Source organism: Muntiacus reevesi, chromosome 15 (genome assembly GCF_963930625.1).
Source record: "Muntiacus reevesi chromosome 15, mMunRee1.1, whole genome shotgun sequence".
Classification (NCBI taxonomy): Eukaryota; Metazoa; Chordata; class Mammalia; order Artiodactyla; family Cervidae; genus Muntiacus; species Muntiacus reevesi.
Window position 1 is genome coordinate 3,726,346 of NC_089263.1, and position 21,083 is coordinate 3,747,428.

The 21,083-nt window shown below is 38.0% G+C and overlaps 1 protein-coding gene and 1 pseudogene across 2 annotated transcripts in view; both read left to right on the forward strand.

The window, feature by feature from the left end:
• Positions 1-21,083, forward strand: part of GABRG3 (gamma-aminobutyric acid type A receptor subunit gamma3) — a 794,189-nt gene that overhangs the window by 206,674 nt on the left and 566,432 nt on the right. The gene's annotated exons all lie outside the window — the stretch shown is intronic.
• The window catches only part of LOC136147171 (zinc finger protein 568-like), a 61,149-nt pseudogene that overhangs the window by 28,061 nt on the left and 12,005 nt on the right, over positions 1-21,083 (forward strand).

Consider the following 21,083-nt stretch of genomic DNA (forward strand, 5'->3'; position numbering starts at 1 on the left):
AGTGATCAATCCAAAGAAATAGAGGAAAACAATAGAATGGCAAAACTTAGATATTTCTTCAAGAAAATCAGAGATACCAAGGGAACATTTAATGTAAATATGGGCACAATAAAGGACAGAAGTGGTATGGACCTAACAGAAGCAGAAGATATCAAGAAGAGGTGGTGACAATACACAGAAGAACTATACAAAAAAGATCTTCATGACCCAGATAACCATGATGGTGTGAACACTCACCTGGAGCCAGACATCCTGGAATGCAAAGTCAAGTGGGCCAGAGGAAGCATCACTATGAACAAAGGTAGTGGAGGTGATGGAATTTCAGCTGAGGTATTTCAAAACCTAAAAGATGTTGCTGTTAAAATGCTGCACTTTATATGCCAGCAAATTTGGAAAACTCAGCAGTGGCCACAGGACTGGAAAAGGTCAGTTTTCATTCCAATCCCAAAGAAAGGCAATGCCAAAGAATGCTCAGACTACCACACAATTGCACTCATCTCACATGCTAGCAAAGTAATGCTCAAAATTCTCCAAGCCAGGCTTCAACAATATGTGAACTGTGAATTGCAGATGTTCAAACTGGATTTAGAAAAGGCAGAGGAATCAGAGATCAAATTGCCAACATCTGCTGGATTATCGAATAAGTGAGAGTTCCATAGAAGCATATACTTCTCCTTTATTGACTATGCCAAAGCCTTTGACTGTGTGGATCATGACAAACTGTGGAGAATTCTTCAAGAGATGGAATAACAGACTACCTTATGTGCCTCCTAAGAAATCTGTATGCAGGTCAAGAAACAACAGTTAGAATCAGACATAGAAAAATGGGCTGGTTCCAAATTGGGAAAGGAGTATGTCAAGGCTGTATATTGTCAAACCCTGCTTAATTAACTTCTATGCAGAATACATCATGAGAAATGCTGGACTGGAATCAAGATTGCTGGGAGAAATATGAATAACCTCAGATACACAGATGACACCACCCTTATGGCAGAAAGTGAACAAGAACCTAAGAGCTTCTTGATGAAAGTGAGAGAGAAGAGTGAAAAAGCTGGCTTAAAATTCAACATTCAGAAAACTAAGATCATGGCATCTGGTCCCATCACTTCATGGCAAATAGATGGGGAAACAATGGAAACAGTGAGAGACTTTATTTTGGGGGTCTCCAAAATCACTTCTGTGGTGATTGCAACCAAGAAATTAAAAAAAAATAATAAGATGCTTGCTTCTTGGAAGAAAGACTGTGACCAACCTAGACAGCATATTAGAAAGCAGAGATTTTGCTGACAAAGGTCTGTCTAGTCAAATCTGTGGTTTTTCCAGTGGTCATGTATGGATGTGAGTGTTGGACTAAAAAGAAAGCTGAGCAGTGAAGAATTGATGCTTTTGAACTGTAATGGAAAAGACTCTTGAGAATCCCTTGGACTGTAAGGAGATCAAACCAGTCAATCCTAAAGGAATACAGTCCTTAATATTCATTGTAAGGACTAATGCTGAAGCTGAAGCTCCAGTAGTTTGGCCACCTCATGTGAAGAGCTGACTCATTTGAAAAGACCCTGATGTTGGGAAAGATTGAAGGCAGGAGGAGAAGGTGACGACAGAGGATGAGATGGTTGAATGGTATCACCAACTTGATGAACATGAGTTTGAACAAGTTCTGAGAGTGGATGATGGATAGGGAAGCCTGGCATGCTGCAATCTATGAGGTTGCAACGAGTTAGACATGATTGAGCAACTGAACTTACTGAAGTAGACATAGGAAGGAAAATTAGGAAATATTTGTAACAGAATAAAAATGAAAAGAGAATTTACCAGAATTTGTTTTATGAGGCTAAAGCTGCTCAATCCAACTAAATACACTATGGAATCTTGAATAAGATAGGAAACAAATAATGGATAGTAGCATATAATTTTGTGAAATTTGAACAAAATCTGTACTTTGGTTAATAATACTGTATCACATGTTAATTTCATTTTTTCCCCCGGCATGCTGTTTCTTCGTATTCTCAGAATTAGAAGTTTCAAGTCTCATCCAATTTTTTTAAAATCATGTAAACAATAAATTTTCTAGATTTTTCTCAATAATACTGGATGCCAAAATACATGGAACTATATCAAAGTTTTGAGTGAATATAAATTAGAAATCTAGCATTCTATTCATAGTAAGTTAAACAACTGGAATCAAAATGTCATAAATTTTTAACTAGGCAAACATTCATAGATTTTCTAATATATATATATATTATGTACACTACTTATATATGTGTGTACAAAAGCTTTTCTGCTATGTTTGATAAAGTCTTGAGAAAGAAGAGTAACAACCACAAAGTAAGAGATGGAGAAATTAGAACACATAAACTACATGAAATGGCAGTGCTGAATATGAAATAGGAAAAGTAAAACAAACAGAAAAAGGTAAAATATCATCATATAATCCAGTTGTTTTTAAACATGGCTGCTCATTAGAAACACATCTAGAGTTTTGGAGGAAAAGACCAATACCTGGGCATTTGTAGTTTTCGAAAATTCCAAGATAATTCTGATATGCATCTGGATTTTAAAAAGTGATTACAAGTTTTCTATTAAATGGTAGTTTTAGTGATATAGAATTCTATTATTTCTGTTGATGAATCATGATACAGTAGTATTAAGCTAATAATAGTTGCATAACCACAACAGTAAAAGATGTTTCTCAGTATTCACAATCAGTAGCCAGACAAAAAAGGAAAGAAAATTACAATTGTAAGCCATACTAGAAACATGATTAACCTAGCAATATAAAATAATTGGATACAACTTAGGGAGTTAACTCGAGTGATCTGATGCAGCAGACATGAGTTTGATTCCTGGGTTGGGAAGATCCCTTGGAGGAGGGCTTGTCAACCCACTCCAGTATTCTTGCCTGGAGAAGCCAGTGAATAGAGGAACCTGATGGGATACAAGCCACAGGGTCACAAAGAGTCAGACACGACTGGAGGGATTGAGCACACATGGACGTTGGTCCTGTTACCATTTTCTTAGTTGTTTTGGGTTTGTCTTGTGTAGGTCTTTCCCCTCTCTTGTGTTTCCTGCCTAGAGAAGTTCCTTTAACGTTTGTTGGAAAGATGGTTTGATGGTGCTGAATTCTCTTAACTTTGCTTGTATGGAAAGCTTTTTATTTCTCCATCAACTTTGAATGAGAGCTTGCTAGCCAGAGTATTCTTGACTGTAGGTTCTTCCCTTTCATCATTTTAAATATATTGTGCGTTCCCTTCTGGCTTGTAGAGTTTCTGTTGAGAAATCAGCTAGTAGCCTGATGGGAGTTCCCTTGCATGTTATTTGTAGTTTTTCCCTTGATGCTTTTAATATTTTGTCTTTTCTTTAATTTTTGTCATTTTGTTTACTGTGTGTCTCAATGTGTTCCTCCTTGGGTTTATCTGCCCCGGGACTCTCTGTACTTCTTGGACTTTGTTTATTATTTTCTTTCCCATCTTAGGGAAGTTTTCAGCTATTACCTCTTCAGATATTTTCTCAGATCCTTTCTCTATCTCTTCTCTTTCTGGGGTACTTATAATGTGAATGTTAATACATTTAATGTTTTTCCAAAGGTCTCTTAGGCTGTCTTCATTTTTTTGTTCATTCTTTTTTCTTTATTCTGTTCTGCAGTTGTGATTTCCACCACTCTGTCTTCTAGGTGACTTATCCATTCTTCTGCATCAGTTATTCTGCTGTTGATTCCTTCTAGTGTATTGTTCATCTGTTTGTTCATTGCTTCTTCTAGGTCTTTGGTAAATATTTCTTTCCCATATCCTAAATCATGTTCACTGTCATTGTTCTGAATTCTTTTCCTGGAAGGTTGCCTATCTCTACTTCATTTAGTTGTTTTTTCTGGGATTTTGTCTTATCCCTTCATCTGGGACATAACCCTCTGCTTTTTCATTCTGATTATTGTTCTGTAATATGGTTTTAATTCTAGCTGCTGTGGTGATTGCAGTTCTCTTGCTGCTTCTGACTGACTCTGGTAAATGAGGCTAAGAGGCTTGTGTAAGCTTCCTGATGGGAGGGCCTTATAGCGGGAAAAACTGGGTCTTGCCTGGTGGGCTGGCTTGCTCAGTAAAACGTTAATCCAGTTACCTGCTGATGGGAAGGGGTGTACTCCCTCCCTGTTTGTTGTTTCATCTGAGGCAACCCAGCCCTGAAGTCCTTGGGCCCTACAGTAGGGTTAATTGTAGCCTCCAAGAGGAATTTTGCCAGGGGACACCTTGCAGAACTGCTCCCTGTGGCGAGCCCCTGCCTACCCACAACTCCACAGGAGCCCCTCCAACACTAGCAGGTAGTAGGTCTGATCCAGTCTCCTGTGGAGTCACTGCTCTTTTCCCCAGGGTCTTGGTGCAAGCCAGAGCTTGTTTGTGTCCTGCCCCCACCCTCCAAGAGTGGAGTCTCTGTTTCCTTCAGTCCTGTGGAAGTCCTGTAATCAAATCCCACTGGCCTACAAAGTCAGATTCCCTAGGAATTCCCAGTCCCTTTCCCAGATTGCCAGCCTGGGGAGCCTGAAATGAGGCTCAGAACCTTCACAAGTGAGGAAGAATTTCTTTGGTATTATTGTTCTCCAGTTTGTGGGTCACCTACCTTGTGGGTATGGGATTTGGTTTTATCCTGTCTGTACCCCTCCTACAATCTTGTCGCAGCTTCTTCTTTGTTTTTGCACATGGAGTATCTTTTTTTGGTGGATTCCAGTGTCCTCCTGTCTATGGTTATTCAACAGCTACTTGTGATTTTTGTGCTCTCACAGGAGGAGGTGAGTGTGTGTCCTTGTATTCCACCATCCTGAACCAGAAAGCTCCATTATATGCTGTTTAAAAGAAGTTCATTTCAAATTCAACAGTATAGGTAGGTTGAAAGTAGAAGAATGGATAATGTATACTATAAAATAGTAGATTAAAATTTAAAAAGCAGGAAAGATATGTTAATATCTGATGAAGCAGAATTTAGTACAAAGAAAACTACCAGAGATAAAGAGGGCCTTTACATAACGTTAAAAGACTCATTTGAAAAGACCCTGATGCTGGGAAAGATTAAGGGCAGGAGGAGAAGGGGACGACAGAGGATGAGACAGCTGGATGGCATCACCGACTCGATGGACATGAGTTTGAGTAAACTCTGGGAGTTGGTGATGGACAGGGAGGCCTGGCGTGCTGTGGTTCATGGGGTCGCAAAAAGTCGGACACGACTGAGTGACTGAACTGAACTGAACTGAACTGAAAAGGGTCAATCCACCAAAAAGGTATTATGATCTTAAATGTGTGCATAAAACAATAGAACCTCAAAATACATGAAGCAAAAACATACAAAGCTGAAAGAAGAAATGTATGAATTCAAAATTATACGTGGGAAGGATACAATGTTTGATCAGCAAAATCAAGCAATACGATCTGTTTTACAAGTATTGAAGACTCTACCAACAGCAGAATACATATTTTATTCAAGTGTTCATAGAACATTTACCAAGAGGGATGATTTACTCGATCACAAAGCAAACCTCAACAAATTTAAGAGAATTTAAGTCATACAGAGTTTGTTGTGTGATCATAAGGCAAACTAGAAATCAATAGAAAATGCAAGAACATCTCTAAGCAAGTGGAAATGAACACATTTATAAAGAATCCATGCACCAAAAATTTTGAGAACTTTCAAATAAATAATATACAAACTGAGTAAAAGTGAAAATATAACAAAATATGTGGAAGAAAGTGAAAGTCATTCAGTCATGTCTGACTCTTTCCAACCCCATGGACTATTGACTGTCAGGCTTCTCTGTCCATGGAATTCTCCAGGCCAGAATGCTGGAGTGGTTAGCCATTCCCTTCTCCAGGGTATCTTCCCAACCCAGGGGTCGAACCGAGGTCTCCTGCATTGCAGACTGATTCTTTACTGTCTGAGCCAATAGGGAAGCCCAAGAATACTGGATTCGGTAGCCTGTCCCTTCTCCAGAGGATCTTCCCGACCCAGGGATAGAACTGGTGTCTCCTGCATTGCAGGCGGATTCTTTACCAGCTGAGATACGGGAAGCCCCTAAAATATGTGGGGATAAAGTTAAAGCAGTGTTGGGACGAATATACATAGAAGGAAATACATTAGAAATGAGGGAAGATTTCAAGTCAATAATTTTTAAAGATATTTTATTGAAGTATAGTTGATTTGCACTGTTTTGTTTAATTTCTGCTCTACAGCAAAGTGACTTGGTTATACACACATATATATTTTTATATGTTTTTCCATTATGGTTTATCACAGAATATTGAATATTGTTCTTTGTGTTATAAAGTAGGACCTTGTTGTTTATCTCAAATAAGTAATTTAAACTCCTACTACAAGAAATAAGAAAAGTAAAAGCAAAATAAACCCAAAGGAAACAGAAGGAAGACAGGACAATGAAAACAATGATGAGACCAGAGATCATTTTAAGGTGAACTTGGAAAACAATGGAGTAAATCAATAAAATGAAAAGTTTTTTCTCAAAAAAATTAAGAAAATTGATAAGCAAAACTGATAAAAAGAGATGATACAAATCGCTGTTATAAGGAATGACATAAAGATAGCACCAAAAATGTTAACAGCTGTTAAATAGGTAATAAGGAAATATCATGGGCTTCCCAGGTGGTACTAGTGGTAAAGAACCCGCCTGCCAGTGCAGGAGACATAAGAGACAGGAGTTCAATCCCTGGGTCAGGAAGATCCCCTGGAGGAGGGCACGGCAACCCACTCCAGTATTATTGCCTGCAGAGTCCCTTGGATAGAGGAGTCTGGTGGGCTATAGTCCATAGAGTTGCAAAGAGTTGGACGGGACTGAAGCGACTGGCATGCAAGGAAATATTATGAACAACTTTAGCCTCATAATTTCAACAACTCTAAGAAATGGACCAATTCCTTGAAAACTGCAAACTACCAAAGCTCAACCAGGATTAAATTGGTAATCTAAATATACCTAGAGCTACTGCAGAAATTGAAATTCTAATTACAAATTTCTCCAAAAAGAAATCTCCTTGCACAGATGGTTTCTTTGGACAACTTCATACAATATCTTCAACTTTACATAATATCTACTATAAAATAGTAATAGGGTCATATTATCCCTAATAGTTATGCCATTTAAAAGAAATAAATTCTTAACTTTAGAATAGTTTCAGATGTATAGAAAAGTCATGAATATAGTAAAGTGAGTTCCCATATATCCCACACCTAGTTTCCACTTTTGTTAACATCTTACATCAATATGGTACATTTGTTACAAGTGATGAGCAAGTGTTGATACATACTAATAGCTGATATCTTTAGTTATATTGCCCCAGAGAATATATAAAACATTTCTATGTCATTTTTCTGTTTCAGGATCCCATTTAGGATATCACATAATATTTAGTTGTCATATGTTCATTGTGGATTTTTTGGGTAATTTTCTGTTTACTTGTGTGTTTATTTTTTGTAATTTCTTACTTTCTGGACTGTAAGAATCTCCCTGGTCATCTTGTACTATTCCCTCCCTAGTCCTGGAATCAGTTGTCATTCAGAGTCTCTGTCTTGTAGCCTCTGTTTAAGCTATAACCCACTGTCACACAGCAGCTGTCGTGGTATGGTGGGTACATGTGAAGTGGCAGGGCTATTCAGTACTTTTCTAATACAGTCTCAGTCTTTTAGTGGACCTGTGTTTCAGGGCTCTAGGCTTCATAAATATTGCTGTCCATATTCCCATGGTTAGAGATTCTTTCCCAGATGGCAAAGCTTCTTCCTCAGATGGAAACAAGTTTCAGAATTTTGCTCTTGCAGTCATTTCCCCTGGAGAGTAGGCCTTTGTTATTAAGAAGGTTTTGTGAACATCACACGTTATGGTTTCCTTCCTTCTCCCACCAGGACCATGAGGGAATCTATTTAGGATCTTCATCATGAGAATATAAGGATTCTGATGACTGGTTCCTCTGTGTGTGTGTGGGGCGGGGGGCGGTTTACATACCAAGAAGCAATTTTATCACACTAACTATGTGTCCTACAATTCAACTTGATTCTGACACTGCCTACCTGGAGGTAACATCAGATGCCACAGGATAAGGGTTCGTTACCACAGGTATGCCTCACCCCCTGCTATAGACATCAGTTGAAAGTCCTATTTGTAACCTGTGCTTCTGACCAACTGGCTGTAGATCATGGATTCCAATGACCCTCTTTTTGGATTTGATTGATTAGCTTGAGGGGCTCATAAGAACTCAGGGAGATATTTTGCTAGATTGTTAGTTTATTATTAAAGATATAATTCAGGAAGAGCCAGATGGTATTTGTCTTTTTCTTTCTGATTTACTTTGCTTAGTATGATAATCTCTAGGTTCATCCATGTAGCTGCAAATGACATTATTTCATGCAGATGATACCAGAGGGTGAGATGATCAGATAGCATCACTGACTCAATGGGCATGAATCTGAGCAAATGCTGGGAGACAGTGGAGGACAGGGGAACCTGATGTGCTGTAGTTCATGAGGTTGGCAACTGAACAAGAAAAACAACAAGTATTTCATTGTATGTAGGTACCACATCTTTATTCATTCAACTGTTGATGGACATTTAGGTTGCTTCCATGTTTTGGCTATAAATAGTGCTGTTGTGAACACTGGGATGCATGTGTCTTTTTGAATTAGAGTTTTGTCCAGGTAAATTCCCAGGAGTGGGATTGCTGGATCATATGGTAACTATACTTTTAGATTTTTGAGGAACCTTCATACTGTTTTCCATAATGGCTGCACCAGTTTGCATTCCCGCCAACAGTACAGAGTAGGAGAGTTCCTTTTCTCCACATCATTCCAGCATTTTTTTATTTGTAGACTTTTAAATTACGGCTATTCTGACCGGCGTGTGATTTTGATTTGCATTTCTTTAACAGTTTGCAATGTCGAGCATCTTTTCATGTCTTTGTTGGCCATCTATATGTCTTCCTTTCAGAAATGTCTAATTCGGGCTTCTGCCCATTTCTTGACTGGGTTGTTTGCTTTTTGTTATTGAATTTTGTGAGCTGTCTGCGTGCTTTGTAAGTTAACCCCTTCTTGGTCATATCATTTACACATATTTCTCCAGTCGTTGGTTTGTCTTCTCCAGGCGTGCCGCTTGTCCGGCATCTCCACCTGGAAGCTCTCCAAACACCAGCCTTTAGGGTTTTTCTGGAAGTTGCTTTACTTAGTCATGATTGATTAAATTACTGGCCGTTAGCCATTGTTTCACCCTCCAGCTCTTCTCATTCCCCAGGAGATCTGAGGTCAGGGAATATGAGACTGAATGTTCAAACCCTCTAGTCACATGGTTGTTCCTCCTTGCAACCAGGCCCCATGCTTCCATGTGGTCCAAAAGTCAGCCCATGCACATAACAAAAGACTATTTAGTTGCTCTCAAAACAAATGTTCCCAGAGTTTTAGGAGATTTGCGCCAGAAAAGGGGATGAGGTCCAAACATGCATTTCTTATTATAAATCACAATATCATAGAATCTGGGAGGGGGTTCCTGAGAGAAAATCCAGGGAAGCTGGGGGAGTCACTTATGGAAGCCCTATGGGGTCTTCTTGCTATCATGTTGGTCTTTGCTCAGGCTCTAGTGAATCAGCATGTGATTCTTCCCAGGGATCAAACCCAGCTCTCCTGCCTTGCAGATGGATTATTTCCCATCTGAACCACTAGGGAAACCCGTGGCAGAGGAATCAGAGATCAAATTGCCAACATCTGTTGGATCATAAAAAAGCTAGAGAATTCCAGAAGAACATCTACCATCTACTTCTGCTTCATTGACTATGCTAAAGCCTTTACTGTGTGGATCACAACAAACTGAAAAATTCTTAGAGATGGGAATACCGCACCACCTTAATTGTCTCTGGATAAACCTGTATGCAGATCAAGAAGCAACAGTTATAACCAGACATGGAATGATGGACTGGTTCCAAATTGGGAAAGGAGTACATCAAGGCTGTATATTATTACCCTGTTTATTTAATTTATGTGCAGAGTACATCATGGGAAATGCTGGGCTGGATGTCTCACAAGCTGAAATCAAGATTGCCAGGAGAAATAACAACCTCAGATATGCAGATGATACCACTCTAATTAAAGAGCCTCTTGATGGGGATGAGAGAGGAGAATGAAAAATCTGGCTTAAAACTCAGCATTCAAAAAGTGAAGATCATGGCATATGGTCCCATTTCTTCATGGCAAACAGATGAGGAAAAAGTGGAAACAGTGACAGGTTTTATTTTCTTGGGCTCCAAAGTCTCTGCAGACAGTGACTGTAGCCAAAAAATTGAGACACTTGCTCCTTGGGGGGAAAACTATAACAAACCTAGACAGCGTATTAAAAAGCAGAGACACCACTTTGCCAAAGGTCTGTATAGTCAAAGCTATGTTTTTTCCAGTAATCATGTACAGATGTGAGAGTTGGACCATAAAGGAGGCTCAGCACTGAAGAACTAATGCTTTTGATTTGTACTGGAGAAGATGCTTTAGAGTCGTTTGGAAAGCAAAGAGATCAAACCAGTTAATCCTAGTTAACCAGGGAAATAAACCCTGACTATTCATTGGAAGGATTGCTCTTGAAGCTGAAGCTCCAACACTTTGGTGACCTGATGTGAACAGCCGACTCTTTGGAAAAGACCCTGATGCTGGGAAAGGCTGAAGGCAGGAGAAGGGGACGACAGAGGCTGAGATGGTTGGATGGCATCCTTGGCTCCGTGGACATGGATTTGAGCAACTCCAGGAAGTGGTGATGGACAGTGGAGCCTAGTGTGCTGCAGTTTGTGATCAAATCCAAGTGTTTTGATTCATAACTTCATTTCTTTCCACAATACAGCATTCCCTGTCTATATTATAGAAGACATTATAGAATGCTCCCCTGCATAAACCTTGTTTTATTTTAAGTGGTTGTTTCTTGAATCCATAGTTAATGATTTTTCCTTGTCTCAGGTTTGCTTTGGTATTCATTTTATTTTTCAGTGAAACTGCCTATAACCATTGACCTCTGTCCTCACTTCAGAGACATCGTTTTTCTTACCTACATGGCATACCTCCTCATCCTCTTTCCCCCGTACATTTGCACCATCTACAAATTGCTGCGGATGCTTCTTGCAGAGGTTTCAAAAATATCTGAAGATGTGATTCATAGAAATGTGAGGGTAGCTGCCAATTCAATATTAAATAGAAAAACTATACTAAACACTTAATCTTTTTTGATGATTCAAAAAGTAAAGTCACTCTGCATGTGGAAATGCACCTGGTGTTTTGTGTGCTTTGAGATGACAGTGTCAGATACCTTAGAAATATCTGGACAGACACTGGGAATCATAGGGCCATACCAGCAGAATCACAGAAGGTGGGCACGTCCAGAAATCAGACATTGGTCTAGGATCAGTGGTAAGAATAGTCTGTAACCTGGAGCTATGACAGCACTTGGATGGGACTTAAGTTCCCTCAGGTCACTCCAGCTGACAGGAAAAGATGTCCCCATTGAGGAAGGCTCAAGCAGGGGAGTTGTTATTTTAAAGTGTAAAAGCAGCTTGCCTTCTTCTTGCTTCCTTCTACACTCTGTGTAAAGGCCTGACCCCTTCTTTTGGATGGCTCACATGATAGCTTGTTTTTTAAGGGCCAAATAGAAGAAGAGAAAGGGTCCCAGTGGAAATGTGGCCGGATGAGCCCCTGTGCCTCTGGATCAAGAGGAGAATAAGATGTCAGCCAAGGGCATTCAGACTTAAGGCTAAGAAAGACTTTCTGAGTGGTAAATGACAAGTTTTGGAACTTTTGGGTGGTCGAGGGAAGAGACTTCCTTTCCTATGAGCTTTCCACATGGATCAAGTTCTCTTGTCTGGAATATTAGTATAACCAAGATGACTTTAGAATTCTTTCTTTAATTTTGACTTTAAGAAATCTAACGATTGCAGAATTAATTCTTTTATTTGGTGATACCTCCAATACTGCTGTTTTGTTGTGTTTTAGTATCATTTCTACTTTAGAAAAGAATGATACATATTTATTGTAAAAGCTTCAAACAAGACAGAAGAGTACAAAAGCAGGAAATATCTCCTAAAATATCACCATCCAGAGCTAACCTTTGTATTCTTCATAACTCTTTTCTAGATACTCAAACTAGCCTAGAGGAACTTTTTGGCTTAAGTAACTGCTAAGTCCAAGGATAGACCTTGCTTCAGATATGACTGAGTGTCAGTGTTCAGATTATGCTTTAAAGAATCTCCCTCTCCTCTGTGTGAGCTTCTTTGTCAGACAGGCTCTCTCTTCCTGGGCCAAATGTGGCCCCCCAACAGGACAAGTCTCCATGGTCTCAACCACCTGCTATCTCAGGAGGTTAAACTGCCTTTCTTGACTGTTTCAGCCAAAGTCCTGTTGTCAAGTGCACTTGGAGAGGAACGTAAGATACCAACAGCTGCAAATGAACCATACGAATTGATGAAGGGAAAATTTTTTGTTTTGATTTCTGTATTTCATATTAGTTAAATTAATTATTTTCAAGTGGAAATTTGGCTGATTTACAGTATTGTATTAGTTTTGGGTGTGCAACCTAGTGATTCACATTTTATAGATTATGCTCCATTTAAATATGTTATAAAGTTATGGTTATATCCTCTATCTTCAGTGTATGCTTTTAGCTTATTTATTTCAAACATAGTAGTTTGTATCTCTTTATCCCCTACACCTGTTTTACCACTCCTCCCTGCTGTCTCCCCACTGGTAATCACTAGTTTTGTTCTTTGTATCTGTGACTCTGATATTGTTGTTATATATTCATTTTTTCCTTATATCTTATATTTCACATATGAGTGTGATTGATACCATACAGTATTTGTCTTTCTGTGTCTGACTTTTTTTGCTAAACATAATACCCTCCAAGTTCATCCATGGTGTGGCAAAATTTCATTCTATTGTATGGCTGAGTAATTTTGCATTATATGTACACACACACACACACACACACACATATACACATACATATACATATACATGCACCACATCTTCTTTTTGATTGAAGTATAGTTAATTTACAGTGTTGTGTTAATTTCAAGTATATAGAAAAATGATTGTGTTATATATATTTTCTCTTTTTCAGACTCTTTGCATTTATAGATTATTGCAATACATTGAATATAATTCCCTGTGCTATTCAATAGGTCCCTGTTGTTCGTCTGTTTTATGTACAGTGATGTGTGTTTGTTAAACACAAATTTCTAATTTATTCATGACCCCATTTCCCCTTTGATAACTGTTGTTTGTTTTCTATGTCTGTGAGTTGGCTTCTGTTTTGTAAATACGCTTATTTGTATCATTTCTTTAGATTTCACAAATAGGGGATATCATATGGTATTTGTCTTTGTCTGACTTACTTGGTTTAGGGTAATACTCTGTAGCGCCATCCATGTTGCTGCAAATTGCATTATTTCATTCTTTTATGGCTGAGGAATATTCCATTGTGTGCGTGTGCACATATACACATATATACCGCATCTTTATGTCTCGATGAACACATACTTTGTTTTCATGTCTTGGCTATTGTAAGTAGTGCTGTTGTGAACATTGCGGTACATACATCTTTTAGAATTCAAGTTTTCTCAAGACATATGTGTAAGAGTGGGTTTGCACGATTGCGTTGTTGTTGTTTACTTTTTTTATATTAAGCTGTATGAGCTGTTTTGTCTATTTTGGAAATTACATCCTTGTCAGTTGCATCATTTGCAAATATTTTCTCCAATCCCTTAGGTGGTTTTTGTCTGTTGTTTTGCTGTGCAAAACCTTTTGAGTTTACTTAGGTTCTGTTGGCACCCCACTCGAGTACTCTTGCCTGGAAAATCCCATGGACGGAGGAGCCTGGCAGGCTGCTGTCTGTGGGGTTGCACAGAGTCGGACACTACTGAAGTGACCTAGCAGCAGCAGGTTCTATTTATTTTAGTTTTATTTCTCTAGGAGACAGATCCAAAAAAATATTGTGGTGATTTATGTCAGACTGTTCTGCCTATGTTTTCCTCTAGGAATTTCATGATATCTAGTCTTAAATTTACATCTTTAACCCATTTTGAGTTTATTTTTGTAAATGTTGTGAGGAAACATTCTACTTTCTTTCTTTTACATGTAGTTGTCCAGTTTTCCTAGTGCTATTTATTGAAGAGATTGGTTTTTCTCCATTGTTTATTTTTTTTTTCCTTGTCTTTTTTTTTTTTTTAAATATTATTTTATTAGTTGGAGGCCAATCACTTCACAACATTTCAGTGGGTTTTATCATACATTGACATGAATCAGCCATATAGTTACACGTATTCCCCATCCATTGTTTATTTTTGTCTCCTTTTTTGTGGGTTAAATGATCATGAGTGCATGTTTTTTTCTGGGCTTTCTGTCCTGTTCCATAGATCTGTGTCTGTTTTTCTGCCAGTATCAGTCTTGATACTGGAGCTTTCTGGTATAGTCTGAAGTCAGAGAGCATGATTCCACCAGCTCTATTATTTTTTTCTCAAGATTATTTTTTGGCTATTCAGAGTCTTTCTCTATTTCTATACTAAATTAAACAAAAATTGTTCCAGTTATGAAAAATGCCATTGATAATTTAATTGGGACTGCCTTGGGTAGTATGAGCTCTTTAACAATGTATTGATTCTTCTATTCTAATAACATGGTATATATTTCCATCTCTCTGTGTCATCTTCAGTTTCCTACATTCCTACATGTAAAGTTTCTACAGTACAGATTATTTTTGCCTCCTCTGATAGGTTTATTCCTAGGTATTTTATTCTTGTTGATGTCATAGTAAATGAGATTGTTCCCTTAATTTCTCTTTCTGATATTTTGTTGTTAGTGTAGAGAAATTCAACAAGTTTCTCTGTTAATTTTGTATACAGGAATTTGCTGAATTCACTGGTGCACTCTTGTAGTTTTCTGGTAGTGTCTTGAGGATTTTCTATGTACGGTTTCATGTCATTTATAAACAGTGACAGTTTTCCTTCTTCTATTTCAATTTGGATTTCTTTTATTTATTTTTATTCTCTGATTTCTGTGACTAGGACTTCCAAAGCTATGTTGAATAAAAGTGGTGATAGTTGGCATCCTTATCTTGTTCCTGATCTTAAGAAATGCTTTCAAGCATTTCACCTTTGAAGGTGATGTTAGCTATATGTTAGTCATATATGACCTTTATTATCTTGAGGAATGTTATCTCTCTATGCCCAATTTCTGAGATTTTTTTTTCTAAATCATAAATGGATTTTGAATTTTATCAAAGCCTTTTTTTGCATTTCTTGAGATGATTGCATGGCTTTTATTCTTTAACTTGTTAATGTTGCATATCACAGTGATTCATTTGCAGACATTTTTACCTATTAATCTAATAATGGGCCCTTAAGTTACTTTCATATATGACGATATAAATAATACTACTATGAACCTTCGAGTATATGTATTTTTTCAAGTTAAGTGTTTTCATTTTCTTCCAATTTACTCTAGGAGTAGAAATGCAGGATCACATGGTGCATCTATTTTTAGTTTTCAAGGAACCTCTGTACTGTTTTTCATTGTGGTTACACCAAAGACTAAAGATCTCTTCAAGAAAATTAGAGATACCAAGGGAACATTTCATGCAAAGATGGGCACAATAAAGGACAGAAATGGTATGGACCTAACAGAAGCAGAAGATATTAAGAAGAGGTGGCAAGAATACACAGAAGAACTGTACAAAGAAGATCTTCACGACCCACATAATCACGATGGTGTGATCACTTACCTAGAGCCAGACATCCTAGAATGTGAAGTCAAGTGGGCCTTAGGAAGCATCACTATGAACAAAGCTAGTGGAGGTGATTAAATTCCAGTTGAGCTATTTCAAGTCCTGAAAGATGACGCTGTGAAAGTGCTGCACTCAGTGTGTCAGCAAATTTAGAAAACTCAGCAGTGGCCAGAGGACTGGAAAAGGTCAGTTTTCATTCCAATCCCAAAGAAAGGCAATGCCAAAGAATTTTCAAACTGCCACACAATTGCACTCATCTCACGTACTAGTAAAGTAATGCTCAAAATTTTCCAAGCCAGACTTCAGCAGTATGTGAACCATGAAATTCCAGATGTTCGAGCTGGTTTTAGAAAAGGGAGAGGAACCAGAGATCAAATTGCCAACATTCACTGGATCATCAAAAAAGTAAGAGAGTTCCAGAAATATGTCTATTGCTGCTTTATTGACTACGCCAAAGCCTTTGACTGTGTGGATTACAATAAACTGTGGAAAATTCTAAAAGAGATGGGCATACCAGACCACCTGACCTACCTCTTGAGAAATCTGTATGCAAGTCAGGAAGCAACAGTTAGAACTGGACATGGAACAACAGACTGGTTCCAAATAGGAAAAGGAATACGTCAAAATTGTATATTGTTACCCTGCTTATTTAACTTATATGCAGAGTACATCATGAGAAATGCTGGGCTGGAGGAAGCACAAGCTGGAATCAAGATTGCTGGGAGAAATATCAATAACCTCAGATATGCAGATGGCACCACCCTTATGACAGAAAGTGAAAAAGAACTAAAGAGCCTCTTGATGAAAGTGAAAGTGGAGAGTGAAAAAGTTGGCTTAAAACTCAACATTCAGAAAACTAAGATCATAGCATCCGGTTCCATCACTTCATGGCAAATAGATGGGGAAACACTGTCAGGCTTTATTTTTTGGGGCTCCAAAATCACGGCAGATGGTGACTGCAGCCATGAAATTAAAAGATGCTTATTCCTTAGAAGGAAAGTTATGACCAACCTAGACAACATATTAAAAAGCAGAGACATTACTTTGCCAACAAAGTCTGTCTAGTCAAGGCTATGATTTTTCCAGAGGTCTTGTATGGATGTGAGAGTTGGACTGTGAAGAAAGCTGAGCACCACAGAATTGATGCTTTTGAACTGTGGTGTTGGAGAAGTCTCTTGAGAATCCCTTGGACTGCAAGGAGGTCCAACTAGTCCATCCTAAAGGAGATCAATCCTGAGTGTTTATTGGAAGGACTGATGCTGAAGCTGCAATTCCAATACTTTGGCCACCTGATGTGAAGAGCTGACTCATTTGAAAAGACCCTGATGCTGAGAAAGATTGAAGGCAGGAGGAGAAGGGGAAAACAGAGGATGAGATGGTTGGATGGCATCACCTACTCAATGGACGTGGTTTTGGGTGGACTGCAGAAGTTGGTGATGGGCAGGGGGGCCTGGCATACTGTGGTTCATGGGGTTGCAAAGAGTCGGACAGGACTGAATGACTGGACTGACCTGAACTGACACCAATTTACTTTCCCACCAACAATGTACTAGAGTTACTTTTACTAAAAATATTTGTTAACATATATTATTTGTGATCATTCTAATGACAGTCATTCTGACACATGTGATATCTTAATCTGCTTATGCTTTTTGTGCATTTCTTGATGGTTATCAATGTTGATCATCTTTTCATGTGCATCTTGCATCTGTGTATCTTTTTTGGAAAAATGTCTATTTAGGTATTCTACCCATTTTCAATAGGTTTATGTTTTTTAGTATTTATTGAGTGTTATGAACTGTTTCTGTATTTGTGATGTTAACCCCAATAGGTGTCATATCATTTGTGAATATTTTCTTCTATTCACTACAATATTATTTTTATTTTTTTGATATTTTGTTCCTTTTTGGTTAAGTTTTGATTTGGATTTTTCCTTGTATTCTCTTCCAGATTGTTCATTATTAGTATATAGAAAAGCAATATGTTTCTGAAGATATTTATCATATTCTACAACTGTAATCAATTCATTTAGTAGTTCTAATGCTTTTTTTGTGGTGACTTTAGGGTTTTCTATACATAGTATCTTGTCATCTACTAAGAAGCAGCAGTTAGAACTGGATATGGAACAACAGACTGGTTCCAAATTGGGAAAGGAGCTTGTCAAGGCTGTATATTTTAACCCTGCTTATTTAACTTATATGCAGAGTACATCATGTGAAATGTGGGCTGAATGAAGCACAAGCTAGAATCAAGATATATCAACAACCTCAAATATGCAGATGATACCACCCTAATGGCAGAAAGCAAAGAGGAGCTAAAGAGCCTCTTGATGATGATGAAAGAGGAGAGTGAAAAAAGGTGGCTTAAAACTCAGCATTCAACAAAGATCATGGCATCTGGTCCCATTAGTTCAGTTCAGTTGATCAGTCATGTTGGACTCTTTGCAACTCCATGGACTACAGCACGCCAGGCCTACCTGTCCATCACCAACTCCGAGTTTACTCAAACTCACGTCCATTTAGTCAATAGTGCCGTCCAACCATCTCATCCTCTCTTGTCCCCTTCTCCTCCCACCTTCAGTCTTTCCCAGCATCAGGGTCTTTTCAAATGAGTCAGCTCTTTGCATCTGGTGGCCAAAGTATTGGAGTTTCAGCTTCAACATCAGACCCTCCAATGAACACCCAGGACTGATCTTTAGGATGGACTGGTGGGATCTCCTTGCAGTCCAAGGGACTCTCAAGAGTCTTTTCCAACACCACAGTTCAAAAGAATCAATTCTTCAGTTCTCAGCTTTCTTTATAGTCCAATTCTCACATCCACACTTGACTACTGGAAAAACTATAGCTTTGACTAGACATCACTTCATGGCAAATGGATGGGGAAATAATGAAAATGGTGATAGAGTTTATTTTCTTGGAATGCAAAATCACTGCATATGGTGACTGCAACCATAAAATTAAAAGATGCTTGCTCCTTGGAAGAAAAGCTATGGCAATCCTAGACAGCATATTAAAACAGATATTACTTTGCCGACAGAGGTTCATCCAGTCAATGCTGTAGTTTTTCCAGTAGTCATGTGGGATGTGAGAGTTGGACCATAAAGAAGGCTAAGTGCTGAAGAATTCATGCCTTTTGGCTGTGGTTTTGGAGAAGACTCTTGAGAGTCCCTTGTACTGTAGGGAGATCCAACCAGTCCATCCTAAAAGAAATCAATCCTGGATATTCATTGGAAGGACTGATGCTTAAGCTGCAGCTCCAATACTTTGGCCACCTGATGCAAAGAGGTGACTCGTTAGAAAAGACCCTGATGGTGGGAAAGATTGAGGGCCAGAGGAGAAGGGGACAACAGAGGATGAGATGGTTGGATAACATCACCATTCAATGGACATAGGTTTGAGCAAGCTCTGGGGCGTTGTGAAGGACAGGAAAGTCTCATATGCTGCAGTCCATGGAGTTGCAAAGAGTGAACAACAAGACTGAGCTACTGAACAACAGCAATCCTGTTATCTACAAATAGTGACAGTCTTATTTTTCCCCTTGTAGTTTGTATGATGTTTGTTTCTTTTCTTGCTTGATTACAGTGTCTCAGATCTACACTACAATGTTTCATTCTTTTACAAGTAGCTGTTCTGTTTTTCCTGTAACACTTATTGAAGAGAATGTCTTTTCAACTTTGTATATTCCTGCCCCCTTTATTGTGGTGGAATTGACTGTAAGTTATGGCTTTGTTTCTGAGATCTCTATTTCGTTTTTCTGATTTATTGATCTGTGTGTTGTTGGTTTCTTTGTTTTTTTTTTAACCAATGCCATACTTTTTTGATCACTGTAACTTTGTAGTGTAGTCTGATGTATCAGAGGGTGACATCTGCAACTTTGTTCGTTTTTCTTAATGTTGCTTTCACCATTTGGGGCCATTTCTGCTTCACTGTAAATCTTAGAAGTATTTTCTTTAATTCTGTGAAAAATATAGGTATTTTGATAGGGACTGCATTCAATCTGTAGATTGCTTTGGTTAGTATGTAAAAACAATAGTAATTCTTACAACCCGTGAACATGGTATTTTTTCCATTCTTTGTATCAACTTTAATTTCCTTCATCAGTGTCTTACAGTTTTCTTATATTTTCATCTCAAAGGTTAATTTTTTACTAGATATTTTATTCATTTTGGTGCAATTTTTATTGGAACTTTTTACTTGCATTCTCTTCCTGATAGTTTATTATTAGCATATAGAAAAGCAATAGATTTCTGTGTGTGTGTGTATATATATATATCTATCTCAATCTTGTATGCTACAACTTTAATTATATATTTAACAGTTCTAAAGTTTTCTGGTGGTGACTTTAGGGTTTTCTATATGTAGTATCATGTCATCTACAAATAGTGATAGTCTTATTTTTTCCTTTCTAGTTTGGATGACGTTTATTTCTTTTCCTTGTTTGATTGCAATATCTGAGACCTCCAATGCAATATTGAATAAATGTGGAAGTAGTCAATATTCTTTTTTCTTTGTTCCTGATTTTAGAGGAAAATCTATTAGTTTTTCACCATTGACTGTGATGTTAGATGTGGTTTTGGCATATATGGCTTTATTATGTTGATATATGTCTCCCCATACCAACTTTAAGGAATATTTTTATCACAAATGCATAGTGAATTTTGTCAAGTACTTTTTCTGCATCTGTCGATATGATCATGATTTTTATCCTTCCTTTTGAAAACATGCTGTATTACATTATTTAATTTATGGATATTGAACCATTTTTGCATCCCTAAAATAACTCCCAGTTGATCATGATATTTGATCTTTTTATGTATTGTTGAAATTGGTTTGCTGTTGTTAATATTTTCTTGAAGTTTTTTACCTATATTGAACAGTGATTCAATTAATTTTTTTTATAGTGTCTTTGTTTGTTTGGTTTTAAGGGTGATGGTACCCTGGTAGAATGAATTTGTTTGACTTGGTGGGCATTTTTCATGTTCTTTACCTGTTGGATATTTCTCTGCCTTTTCATCTTGTTTTGATTGCTGTGTCTGGAGTGGGCTTTCTGTATTCTGGAGGCCTGTAGTTCCTTTTTATTGTGGAGGTTTAACCCAGTGGGTGCGGTTGGACGATTGGCTTGTCAAGGTTTCCTGGTTAGGGAAGCTTGCGTCGGTGTTCTGGTGCGTGGAACTTGATTTCTTCTCTCTGGAGTGCAATGGAGTGCCCAGTAATGAGTTTTGAGATGGGTCTATGTGTTAGTTGTGACCTTGGGCAGCCTGTATGTTGACGTTCAGGGCTATGTTCCTGCGTTGCTGGAGAATTTGCAT